The following is a 13218-nucleotide window of genomic DNA, read 5'->3' as shown; positions in this document are numbered from 1 at the left end:
TTGCACTTAAGTTTAAAGCATATTTTATGTGCTAATGAAGCCAAATATAATTCGCATAACTTTAGTTGTTGCAAGGGAAGCAGCGTTGTGTGTGGAGTCTAATTATGATCCACCAACTGCGAATTAAACTGGAAGTTTAATTAATAAAAGTGACACATAAATTTCAAGTCATCCCATCCAATGATCATAGCCAACAGCAGAGATTTATATGAGCAGTAATGTCTGAGTTGAGGGGAGCTAGAGGGCACGATGCTCCTCTTTGTTGCATCCTCACCTTTTGGTTAATGCTTCTGATAAGATGTGTTTTATACGTAAAATGTTAAATATAACACCCCCTGCAAAGACCTCCGCATCCCGGCTACATCATCCCTCCCTTGACAGTCTTTACTTCCACCTCGTTGCCCCCGTCCCACCTCTCCTCTAACATGCCGTCGGCTGTGAGGTCCTCTGTGGTTAACTAGCACCATCAGCTTGTGTTACCTTTCATTGTCTGCTAATTGGATTTAGTCGCTGTTAATTGTGTTCAGTGTTCTATCCGCTCACAGCTGTGCTGGCTGAGGTATTAAAGAGCTGTGATTACTCTCATGTCGCTAATTGTGCTGACGAGCAAATCGAGTCACAGGCGAGCTTTGGTAATGATGGTAAACATATTTGTCAATTTGTATGTCAGGGTTATGTGTGCAAATTAAAAAGGCTAAGGTGTGTGTGTGTACGGATCTGTGTATGTTGTAGATTTGTCACGATAATTGGTAACAAAAGAAAACTGTTCAAAGTACTGAGTTTTGGCGATCTCATCTGCTGTAGTGTCACTTGTCATATTTATTTTAAAAAGGCACACCTACTATAAGTAATGGATAATGCACAGCGAGCCGGTCATTACTGTGAAATAAACCCTGACAGGGCAATGCGGTGGACCCCGGCACAAAGGGGTTTATTTCACAACAATGACAGGCTCACTGGGCATTATCCCGCTTATTACGCGGCTACTTACTTAAAAAATCAATAATTTGACACAAGAATGCTCCGCCAGAGTCCGACATCAGAACTGTGTCCATAGCAACGGTCTGTTATACATTGCAACGGTCTGCTATAAAGAAATAATAGACCGTAGAACGTTGTGTTGCAAAGACAAATACATGTTGGTTGCTTAAATCCAGTGTTGACAAAACAATGTTTATAAAGATAATATTTGTCACTGCATACTCTTATGTGGCTTGTACAATTGTGGTGATTGATGTATTTTTTTTATTTCATATTTTATTGGGTGTTTTGAAATACACCTGGACCTGGGGCACATTCTGAGTGAATTGCAAGCAAATAGGGTCTTCAAAAAAGATTAAAATGTAGTGAATTTCCAGAACAGTGCTTTTAATGAATAGACAATAATTTGGCCTCAGTCTGTTCACTCATCGACAGCTTTGAAATACTCCATATGAGACAAGACAAGGAAGAGATATAAAGGGAGGTCATTGAATATAGTCTCTGTGTGTAGCCAGACTCAGTGTGTGTGTGTGTGTGTGATGTAAATCAAGCTCGTCAAATTAAAGCCGTCTCAGTAGATAGAGTTGTCATATTTTGACATCAGTTCAACTAGCATTAATAATTACAATAATCTGTCTTGTAAGAGATTTACAGTATATATATAGTACAGTATTTCTCGCAGCAGTACATTGAGATGTAAAATGAAGATTAATAACCAGAAGGTTGGTTGGCACCAGTTACCACCAGCCGGGAAATATAACACCTACTGTCACAATTGTCTTCACCATGGCTCTTAAAGGGACGATAAGTAATCTGTGACCTTATCCCTCACAAATTACCTTGATATTTTTTTACTTTGTTTTATTTTATTTTATCTCGTCAATTCAGTTTTTGCACTTGCAGAATATGTTATGGGGTATCATGAAGATTGTTCATAAATGTTTACTTTAAACATTTACTTTACATTTACTAAAAATATATACATAGATTGTGTGTTCCTACAATAAAAGAAGTAAAAATTGAATTATGATTAAGGTAAGGTTAGACACAATAAAAAATGACAGTGGTGACTGCTACACTAAGGCAACTGTTGAATTGCCCATCTACCATCCCTGCAACTGAATTTTTGGCCACTTGGGGGCAGCGAAAACAAGCTGTGAACACAACACTGACATATAATCTCCTTTTAAATTGATATGATAAACTTGTTAGCTATAGGGCTGAATATAAGCTCTGATCTCCTGATTCAATTCCAATATTCACTCTCCTTTTAACTCCTGAGGGAAATATCTGGCCCTCTAGCTGCTAAATGTCCCTCGAAAAAAATGTCCCATATAAATAGCACATTTCCACATGTCATGACAAAGCCTTTTTCCGCTTTTTTGTGTGTCATTTACATGCCACAGGCTTAACGACTCCACGTCGTAACGGTCACGGTTATGTTTAGGCAAGAAAACTACGATAATGGCCGCAGTTAGGTTTAGGAAAAACATCATAGTTTGGCTTACAATAACTATGTTAACTAAGTATAATACGTATGTAAACAACCTAACATAAGTACGGAATATGCATCACAAATGTCACTAACGTAACTTGAAAATAACTCAACAACACTCTGGGACACAAAAACTGGTCTCAAACACCGGTCTTGTTAAAAGTCCTGTGTTTTTCGGCTTTTAGAGATTTTTAGCTGAAAACTAAAATTACACTGATGAAAGTGGTGAGAGTGAACCAAAACAGTAAAGCCAGGAACTAAAACAGTGAGTTGAATGATGCTATAAAACATGGGAACGGCAGAGTTATAATTGTTATAATGAGCGACCCCTTTCACATACAAGTAGTCATGTGATCCATTCATTGATTGAAAAATATTGATTTTAGCCGCTTAAATCCCTCTTTTATAGAGAATTCATTGTATCATGACTGACACCAAGATGAGTGACCTTCCTTGCACAAAGAAAATGAAGGAAATGAGTCACTAGTGAAGAAACTAGATCATCTAACAACTAAAGACTGCAAAACCAAAACAGAGCTAAAAGGAGGGCGAGTTACTACTGGAGTTAAATATATAAAATAACCAGAGACACAGCTCCAAATGAAAGCTAAATTTGTTCCATATCTGCTTGATCTGTAAATAGGCAGCATGACTTGATGAACCAGTGGTGTGTCAGGGCTGTTTTCTATAAGATATTAAAGGAAATCTAACCTGTCATTCCGGGCAAGGAATATACAGATAACCTGAGAGAAAGAAGAGAAAAGCAATCAATGCTTTGCTGGAGTAATGAGTTTTCACAGTGTGACATGGTTAGACTATCTATTTATCTATCTATATATCTATCTATCTAATCTGTTCATCTTACCCCCGCCTGCCTCCCTCTCTTCCAGCCTCCCTCCCTCTCCCCTTTCCCTTTCGGTTCTTTATTAGACTCTTTAGGGGAAAACAAATAAAACAAAACACTGCATTACAGCTCTCTAATTACTCATTTGAAAGCACAGCCTCTCACAGTTTACAGGCCAAACACGAATAAAATGGAGGGCAGAAAATGTCCCACATAACATCAGTGCAAACATCACATCCATCTTGGGCACTGTGAGAAGCCTGATAAGTAATGTGTTTGTGTTTCTGTGAGTGTGTATGTATATTGTACATTAGCAAATGTGTTTTTTTGTGTGAGTGTGTGTCTGTGTAGGAGTGTATCAAGTATTGGATTTAGTGCGTGTGCATGCTTATGTGTCCATTTGTCTGTCTCATTGTGAATGTCTTAGCGAGGTTGTGTAAGTGTGTGTGCATGCATGCGGGTGTGTGTGTGTGTGTGTATGAATCACCCAGTATAACTAATGTATGCTGGCACGGGGTAAATGCGTAGGGATGGGGGGGGGTGGGGTGTAAAGCTGCATCAGCATTTACATCACTGTAAATGTCCCTGTAAAGATGCACACATCTCTGCATCACACACTCACTCATATACAGACACACACATTTGGATGTCTATCCTTGTGAGGACCTACGACACCGTGTATTCCCTAGTCTCTAATCGAAAACTTAACAAAGAAATCTAAATCTAACGGAAGAGTTTGGCATTTTGGGAAAGACTACTCACTTTGGTGCTGACCTCAGCTAATTGGGTGTCTGCTGTAGATTAATAATTAACATACTGGCACAAAAAATATAGTCCCGATTAGGGATGTCACAAGAACCTTCGGTACCAAGTCGATGCCCGAATTCTAAAAACGTGACGGTACTCTTTTTCTACAGTACGGAAGGTACTGTACGATGCCTGTAACGGTCATTGGTAGGGATGTGACGGTGAGGAAATTTTCCCACCGGTTAATAAACTTGTGACAACACTGGTGTTACCGATTACACCGGACATTTTACAAGATTACAGTCAATATGTGCAGAGCGCTGACTCTAATCTTTACCGTCAGGTGGCGGTGTGTCTGGCCTCTCCGGTAGCGCTTTTGCTGTGGGTCTCCGCTGCAGGGGTCTACCTGGCGCCGCTGCTCCGTGCACACCTCGCGGCGATTACCTCATTAACATTATGTTTCCCTTATAACGTTGAGATTAAACGTGAAATATTGCCAAATAGGTGCTTTGCTTTTCACTTCAACAACAAATTCTCTGCCATTCCCAGGTCTGTCAACTCTCTCGTCCCATGTGTGACACCTGCTACTCTGAGTTGACGAACTAGATGCATTCATGGTCAGTATGTAGCGTCCGTCGTCTGACAATCGGTTGATAACATGCCGCTGATACGCCAAAATGAACGAAATGGGTCAATTATTTTTATTTATTACTTAAAGGCTACATGCCTCTGTTTTTGTAATGTTCAAATGTATTTGATAAAAGAGTGCGTGTTGAATTACATGGGATTTATTGTTGTTGTTGTTTTTTTTACCGTGATATCGAATTGGGTATCGAGAATCGTGGAAATTCACTGGTATTGGTATTGACTACTAGATTTCTGGTATCGTGACATTCCTAGTCCATATGAAAACTGTCCACATTGTGTTTTGTGGATTATCCAAAGATGCTTGTTCTGGCAAGACATGTTGCTGGTGAATTCTTTAAATGCCTTTTTTTATTTTTTTATTTTGAGCACCACAAAATGAAATTCTGTTTGCTTCTATTGTATTCAGGTTGATGCAGAGACGGACTCATGTATCTCAAATTCTGGCCACAAAAACCCTTCATTGTCTCCATACTACTGAAGGTAAGTGAGACATTCTTTGTTGTAATTTGGGTGATCTGACCCTTTATACTAGAAACAGCTGGTTAAACAGGCAAAATGATGACCGGACAAAAATGTCTTTACTCCCAAAGTCCAAAGATGTAAATTGGCCCTCTCAAAGATAGAAGTACAAGAAGTATACAAACACATATACACATGGGAACTTGCATTTACAATTCCGTGAATACATCTGCATTCACATCACTCAAACACACACCCACTGCCATGGCTTTCACCGAGGGGTCACACATCTGAATCTGTGACTCACAGTAGTCTATCCTGTTACTCATTCTAATGTCTTTTTTCTTCTCATTACTCATTCTGCTTTCTGCTCAACCGTCTCCGGCGCTGCTCCCTCTTTCCAAACCCGATGCCACGGCTCCCCTGAGCCTGTTTAAGGATGGACTTTTTATCTAGTGTGGCCAATCGATGCTTCTTTCAACTGATTTCGAATAGGTTATTCAAGGCGCTCCAAACTGGCTCGTGTTCTGGGCGCGGGTGGACTTAATACAGAACTGGGAGAAAGAGGACTCAATCGCTTTATCTTATGGCCCACGTATCATTTGTCACGGAGATAATGAGAAGTGACACATGTTTTTACATAATCACAGCAGCTGTTGTTGTCCTAATCTGTATGTCAATGTCAGGTTGTGTTTAACAGCAACTTCAGAAGCTTTTCCATATTTCAAAACTCTGGCTGAACTTTGTTAATATTTCTGGATCAACGATGAACCCAACTGGGTAGGCTTCTGTTTGTCTTTTTTTATGCCTCTGCGCCGGCAACAGCCATGGCCAGAGGCATAATGATTTCATGTTGTCTTGTTCTTGTGAACGTGATATCTCAGGAACGCCAGGAGGGAATTTCTTCTAATTTGGCACAAAGGTACAGTGGACTGAAGGATGATGTGACTAGATTCTGGTGATCAAAGGTCAAGGTCACTGTGACCTCAAATCCGTCCCATCCTTGTGATATCTTAGGAACACCTTGAGCAAATTTCTTCAAATTTGGCATAAACGTCCACTTGGACTCAAGGATGAACTGATTAGATTTTGGTGGTAAAAGGTCACTGTGACCTTACGTCCATCCCATTCTTGCTAAAGCAATATCTCAGGAACACCTAGAGTGAATTTCATTACTACTTGGCTCAAATATTCACTTGGATTCAAAGATGAACTGATTAGATTTTGGTGGTTAAAGGTCACTGTGACCTCACAATACACAAATGTCTCATAGGATAAAGTTATGAAGTGATGACATTTTGGACAGACATGGAAGTGAATTTGCAACTTGACTGATTGGTGGAGGCATACAACCGCGAGGTGGTTGTTTGGTAGTTCTGTATTACTGCACTTGAGCCTAAATGTATCAGGATATACTTGGAATATGTTTTGGCAACATCTTAAATCTGGGAACCCACAAAATAGATAATCTGATCAACTAGTGCAGTGCCCGTTGGAATGGGCTGATTGCTTGGCCCCCGGTATTGCTGCTTGGCCCCGTTGTCGGAGGTGTGCCCGTTTTTCATGCTGTTTTTCCTCCGTAAAGTATTGCTGTTCCAAACTGTTGAATTGAGTAAATTGAAAGCAAACAAACCCTCCAACCTCTGTAGCAACAGTCAGTGTGAGCTGAGCTCGCTCTCTCTCTCTCTCACTTCCTGTCACACACTCTGTCAGATCTCTTCTTCTCTTACTCTTCCAGTCTTCCAATTTGCTTCTATTGTTCCCGGGGAAATTAGAATATGCAAATAGGACGTCGTCGGTGGCAGAGTAGTCATGTGCTGCAACCGCACACAGTGAGAATATTATTCCTCGTCGCCATGCTCTGGCTAATTAGCCTGATTTGATTGTTAATGCACTGCCAATTAGAGGTGGCAGGCGTCACTATGGCTCCGCTTGACAGCCCTCATTTAGAGGTGAGCGAGCAGCTCGGGCGAGATGAGCTCTGGCTGGGATCAGGCAGGCTGTTACACAGACTGTCTCAGTCAGTTAGCGCTAAGAGAGTGTGTATGTCTATGTGTGTGCAGTCTGACCAAAACTGTCTTTGACTGTCTTTTCTTTTGTGTGTGTGTGTGTGCACTTGTGTCGTAATGTGCTTCCATGTGTGTGAGTTGTTTTAGCCTGTCTCCATCTGTTACTGTACTTTTGTGCTTTCCGGTGTGTTTGTTTTGCTATAGATTCTCTTGGTAGTAAACACAGTGATGGGAGGTGATGAATAGAGTTAGAGATGCGTGTCATTGCAGACTTTAATGCACTTACTGTATGTGAGGCACTACACTTCCTCCTTCACATGCTCTGAGGCTTTTAGATGCTTTCTCACACATTGTCTGTCTTACTCTAAACTAACAGCATATTGCCATATGCATTGAAGATTAAAATGCATGTGTTTGTGTATATGCACAGTCATGCATTATGCACCAGCGCTATACTTTTAGATTACTGTTCTTAATGGCAGAGTTTCTAAAATATGAGCGCGGCCTTGTGAGGGAGAAATTCCACCCTGTGGTTCAATATTATGTCATCAATCTGCGAAGCTCAGTGGGTTTAGGATTTATTTTGTTGCTCTATGAAATATCGGTACCTACTTTCCCTTGAACTGCCTCATCTATTTCTGATTTGCATCGTGATTTGCTGCACTTTTGCCGCGTGATGTTCAACAACCCCCGAGGGAACGTGATTGGACTTGTTGCGCTCAGCATTACATGTACTGTAGATGCTGAGATCAATAGGGAAGGCACGGTAAAAGCAAGTGTTTTGACACAAACAGACAGGTGGAAAAATGAAGAGCTGAATGTATTGCTTTCCGGTCTGTTGAGACTCCTGTCAGTGGAGTAATTTGTATCTCTGCTGCGTCTACATTTTTCCCCGTATAACTGAGGGGAAGCCCTTACCTTTTTGAAAACTTTGAGAAACAGATGTAGAGATTTTGTAGATCATTTCAAAATGTCCATTTAAACTCCACTGTAGATGCACTGCTTAACGTGGCTGCACTTGTCAGTTATCCATGGAAACACTGAGGTCCCCCACACAGAAAGTCCTTATATGTTTTTTGTTATTTGGATTTTCATAGTGAGCTGATCAATTATATTTCCTGCATGTTTTATTTGAATAAGGCAACAACTAGGTCTGAGAAGTGAAACCAATGCGGAAGTGCCTTAAACTTGCATTCTTTCTATTAGCCAGCATGGGGCGACTCCTATGGTTGCAAAAAGAAGTCTGATTGTATAGAAGTCTATGAGAAAATGAGCCTACTTCTCACTTGATTTATTACCTCAGTAAACATTGTAAACATGAGTTTATGGTCTCAATCGCTAGTTTCAAGTCTTCTTGAATACAGCATGATGTTCATTTAGTAAATTATGGTCCCATTTAGAGTCAAACAAACCACAAAGCAGGGGATGCTTTAGGGCGTGGGTACCTTATGATTGACTGGTCGCTACCACGACATTGTCCGGTCTGGGAGTTGTCTGTGTTTTCATCTCACAACTTTAACCCTTTCACAGTGTGTTTTCAGTTCAAGTTAAATGCAACATTTTGGTAGACTAAAAATGTCTTATTCAGCGTTCAGTTGTACTTATCTCCATTCTCTCATATCACTTCTGGTTGCAAAAACCCAAGATGACGACAAACCAATGGGTGACGTCATGGTGACTACGTCCTCTTCTTATATACAGTCCACGATTAATAGTAACACATGAGATATTTTCAGGAAACTTCCAAACAAATTAGCAGTATTAGGATATTACAGATCTGTAAAATTAAGTGTATATTGGCCAAATTAAAGATCTAAATGTTGTTTCAAAATTTGCTCCATGCTGCCAGGAATATAATTCTGGTGGAAGAATACTGGGTCTATAATACTGTCATCAGTGTAAAACATGTGCAAGTTTTTAATTATGAGAAAAAAAGCAGAGGACATAATCTCAGTCCCCTCAGTGTTAGCTTTGGCTTTGAGCTGGACTTTACAGATGGAGAACTGACTTCAGAATCTACCGTCATGAATCTCCATTGTGCATAAAGTCAACTGATAGAGGAGATAGAATTATATCATCAATATTTTGTGTGTAATGATGCTTTAATATGATGCTGTGGATAAACATCCTGCCAAGTGCCCGCAGCATATGGTACCATTTTGACCGTGTGAGCTTAATATGTTCTAGAAGTAACAGGATGTCTGAGTGTGTTTTCATGTATGTGCTTGTGATTGGCTGTTTCCTTCTGTTAGCATCAACTGCTATGTGAAGGAAACAAAGGAAAAAGATGCACACCACTTCAACGTGTGACTCACACATAAGGCAGAACAGTTGCAGGAAAGGCTTATGGAAGCTACTTAGTTAATGTGGTGCCTTATGTGCTACACATGCACTTAAAGCTGAAGTAGCGAGATTGGAGCAAATATGATTAAAAAAACTTTTATTTATAAAACTGTCGCTATATCGTGACAGTAGTACATGAAACAGGTAACCTGAATAAAATCATGTGCCTCTGTGTCCTCCGGTGCTCCTAACGGCATCTGCAAGATTTCACAGACCGGAGGAAAACAAGCAGTAAGAGCTGATCTGAGGTCCGCTGTCCAGCTGCTGTCTATGAGAGCCGGCTGTCAATCACTCGCGAACTCCGACCAAATGGTCAAACTAGACAGCGCTGATCAAATATGTTATGTTATGTTACGTTAATGCCTATTTCTCGCCTCAAATGTTTTCAGAAACATCTTGTAGTGCACGGTTTAGCTGTAAAATGAGAACGTTGTGACCCGGTAGCCATGTTGAGCCTGAAAACAGAGCCATGAGGAGGGGCAGCAGTCTAGTTATCTCTCAGAACACTTGAATTACAATATGCTGAAAGGTTATTAGGGAATTTGTGCTCAATGATGCCAAACATATACTGCCTACTGCCACTTTAACAGCATATGTTGCATGAGTACATAACAAGAAAACATACAGTGAAGTTGAAAGCCATTTAGTGGCAGCTATAAAAGAGGCCTTATACCTATCATTACTGATATGTGATCAATATCATAACAGCTATCATCAATCATCTGTGAATGTTGTTGCCGTCACTGGAAAAAAAGAGATTCACAAACCTTCCAAATCTAAATTGTGAACATGTTGCTTAAATCTGTAGTAAAATACAACACATCCGCCTGATTGTTACTCACAGGGACTTTAAGAAAGGGATAACCCTTTCTTCTCTGTATTAAAAACAATCACCCTGTTCTGGTGATCATACTGTCTGTCTGCTGTTAGAAGTACGACAGCTAGACAGTTATAAGCATTTGGCGGATGCAGACGTGTCATTTCCTCCAGATAAATATCAAAAGAAATTTTCTTTTGAGAGTCTTTTTTTATTCTTCTTCAAGATAGCAGCAAACACTCTGCCCTAATCTCTAAATGCACATCTTGTTTTGTCCCCTGGAATATGTTCTGTCGTGAAAAGCCATGTAATGATGAATGATGAGGGCGAGAGAATGCCTGCAGACGGCGTTGTCTGTGGTGCAGAAACCTCCATCTACACTAAATCAAATATCGCCCCGTTTAAACATTCCATTTATTCACATGAATTATGGCAAAGACCCCTATGGCTCTCATAAGAGGGTGTGTGTGTGTGAGTGAATTACAGGTGGTGTGTACCTGAAGCAATGTCTTTGAACAAAAGCAGAGCTAATCAGACCAGACCTCTCGGTGCCTGCAGCCTCACCTTCATGAGGACACACACAGATCTCATACAGAGCAGGTCAATCACAGTCCTACACCTTCATCATCACCTGTATGGCCACAAGCCACAAGCTCCTGGTAATGACTGAACGAATGACTTTGGGGATACAAGTGGCTGATATGAGGTTTCTTTGAAGGGTGGCTGGTGCTCTGTATTGAGCAGAATTGGTTTGGGTTGGTGGAGAATCTCGTGAAGGGTACCTCAGTTACTCAAGCATGACCAACTTGGAACACGCTGATGGACTACATCTCCCAGGTGGCCATGGGGGAAATCTGCTGTAATTGTTGCCATCACAACCGTGATCCAGATATCGTTTAGTGGCAAGAATAATGGCCAGATGGGTGGATGGATTTATACTAGGGCTAGGGACACTAATTTCTTTAACATATTAACACAATTGATCTTCCGGAGGTTGTAGCGGACTCAGTTTTGAAGATAGAGCGATGATCCTGGTAACAAATTAAACTAAAAAACTTAAGGAATCCATTGGTACCAACCATGTCTTACTAGCTCATCGCGAAGTAGGCTAAATAACGCTCCAAACTGGCAAGGCCATTTTCAAAGGGGTCTGTTGACCTCTGACCTTCAGATATGTGAATGAAAATGGGTTCTATGGGTACCCACGAGTCTCCCTTTTACAGACATGCCCACTTTATGATAATCACATGCAGTTTGGGGCAAAAATCATGCAGTGCTGAGCTGCATCTCAAATTAATCCTCAGGTTCCCAGCTTTCACTTCTATGTGACATTTACTGTTGACTTTTTATGTACCCCTGAACATCCCCTGTCCCCTACCCCTCTAAAAAAGAGAGCGGGATGGTAAGGGGTTAAAAGACTTCTGAGAATAAGTGTGTTAGGATGAAGCGTTGCATCATCTCTGTGATGAAACACAAGCAATATTATCCATTGCAGAGGGTCATGCATACAGTTCCTTGAAGAAGCCAAGCCAGCGTAGCTGTTTGTGAATCATCCAGCCTGAATGTTGAGACTTTATAATAATGTCAGAGGTTGTATATTCAGCATAGTGTGGAAAACAAGCCTCCCACATGAAATGCAAACATTTGTGGTTAACATGGCGACTGACAGCTGACATTTTGCTTCTTATTATCATCTCTCATTCCTTCTTTATATTTACCATCACCTTGGAAACAGACCGAGATTGACATGTAGCCTTTCGATCAACAGATTCGTCTTCGGACAGAGACTGCATTCAAAAGGAGTGGTTAATATATATTCTGAATAGGCTATATATTCCTGAGAAAAGAAAATACAACCACACCCTAATTGTAAATATTTTCTGATTTCCATTTTCTTATATAAAAAAAGGCCAAGGCTGAATTTAAATGAAAGATTTCTCTTCAGTTGTCTTTAGTGTGTTTCAGATACAGAAAAACAACACCAACAAACCACTTAAAGCCCTAAAATACATCTATTGTTATTGCGACTGTCCCTGGAAGTTCAACATGGGTGAGAAAAATAAAATAAAAGCTTTATGTTTCATGCTAAACCTCTCCAGGAAGCCTCACAATTAGTGTCTCTTACAGAGTTCAAAGACGCAGTGGCTGCGGCTGATCCATCCTACGGGAGCTGCTGTTGCTTTGAATGAGTCTAGTAATAGTAATAAGGCCTTTCCCTGTCTGTTTATATTCTAGTATAGGCTAAATGCTGCTCCTCTCTCGACCATGTTTCATAGAAAATGTAAATAAAACTACATTAAAAAGTCCCATTTGCATTTCAGATATCTGCCTTTATGGGAACATATTTGGAATTGAGCTTGTTTGCTTTTTTGAGAGGAGCTATTAATATCAATCTAATGTCTATACGGAGCTGTAGTCTGGAGGTGTTTAGCCTAGCTAAGCATAAATACTGGAAGTAGGGGGAAACAGCTAGCTCTCGGCTCTGTACAAAGTTAAAGATACACCTACCAACACCTCAAAAGCTCTCAAAATTCTGTGCTTAAACCATGCGTACAAACGTTTTACTCACAAATCCAGGATTCATGAACGTTTTCTTACCTGAATTTGTTCTTACTCTGCGAACAAATTTAAAATTGCCTCAGACCGTACACACAAATGTTGAAGGCCCGGCCAGCTGTCGTAATGTAAACACACACACTATTTAACTAAAGGCATCTTGTATTAAAACTGCATTCATTAAAAAAAAGCTTTAAAAGACAACAATATTTAAAACCGTTAATTTTGTAATGCATTGGCCAAATGTATTAAACAACTATGAAATTGACGCCCTTTCATCCTCATCAGGTATTGTCATAATAAAAATATATATTTCAAA

At 40.3% G+C, this 13218-nt stretch overlaps 1 protein-coding gene across 1 annotated transcript in view; it reads left to right on the top strand.

Annotated features, from left to right (window-relative positions):
- fstl4 (follistatin-like 4) overlaps positions 1–13218 on the top strand; it is a 314390-nt gene that overhangs the window by 27947 nt on the left and 273225 nt on the right. The window contains exon 4 of the mRNA XM_037748469.1: positions 5122–5195. The gene's annotated coding sequence lies outside the window, so the exon portion shown is untranslated. The remainder of the gene's footprint in view (positions 1–5121; positions 5196–13218) is intronic.

This window comes from Sebastes umbrosus, chromosome 17 (genome assembly GCF_015220745.1).
Source record: "Sebastes umbrosus isolate fSebUmb1 chromosome 17, fSebUmb1.pri, whole genome shotgun sequence".
Classification (NCBI taxonomy): Eukaryota; Metazoa; Chordata; class Actinopteri; order Perciformes; family Sebastidae; genus Sebastes; species Sebastes umbrosus.
Note: the sequence above shows the minus strand (reverse complement) of the source record. Positions and strands in the feature narration are given on the sequence as shown.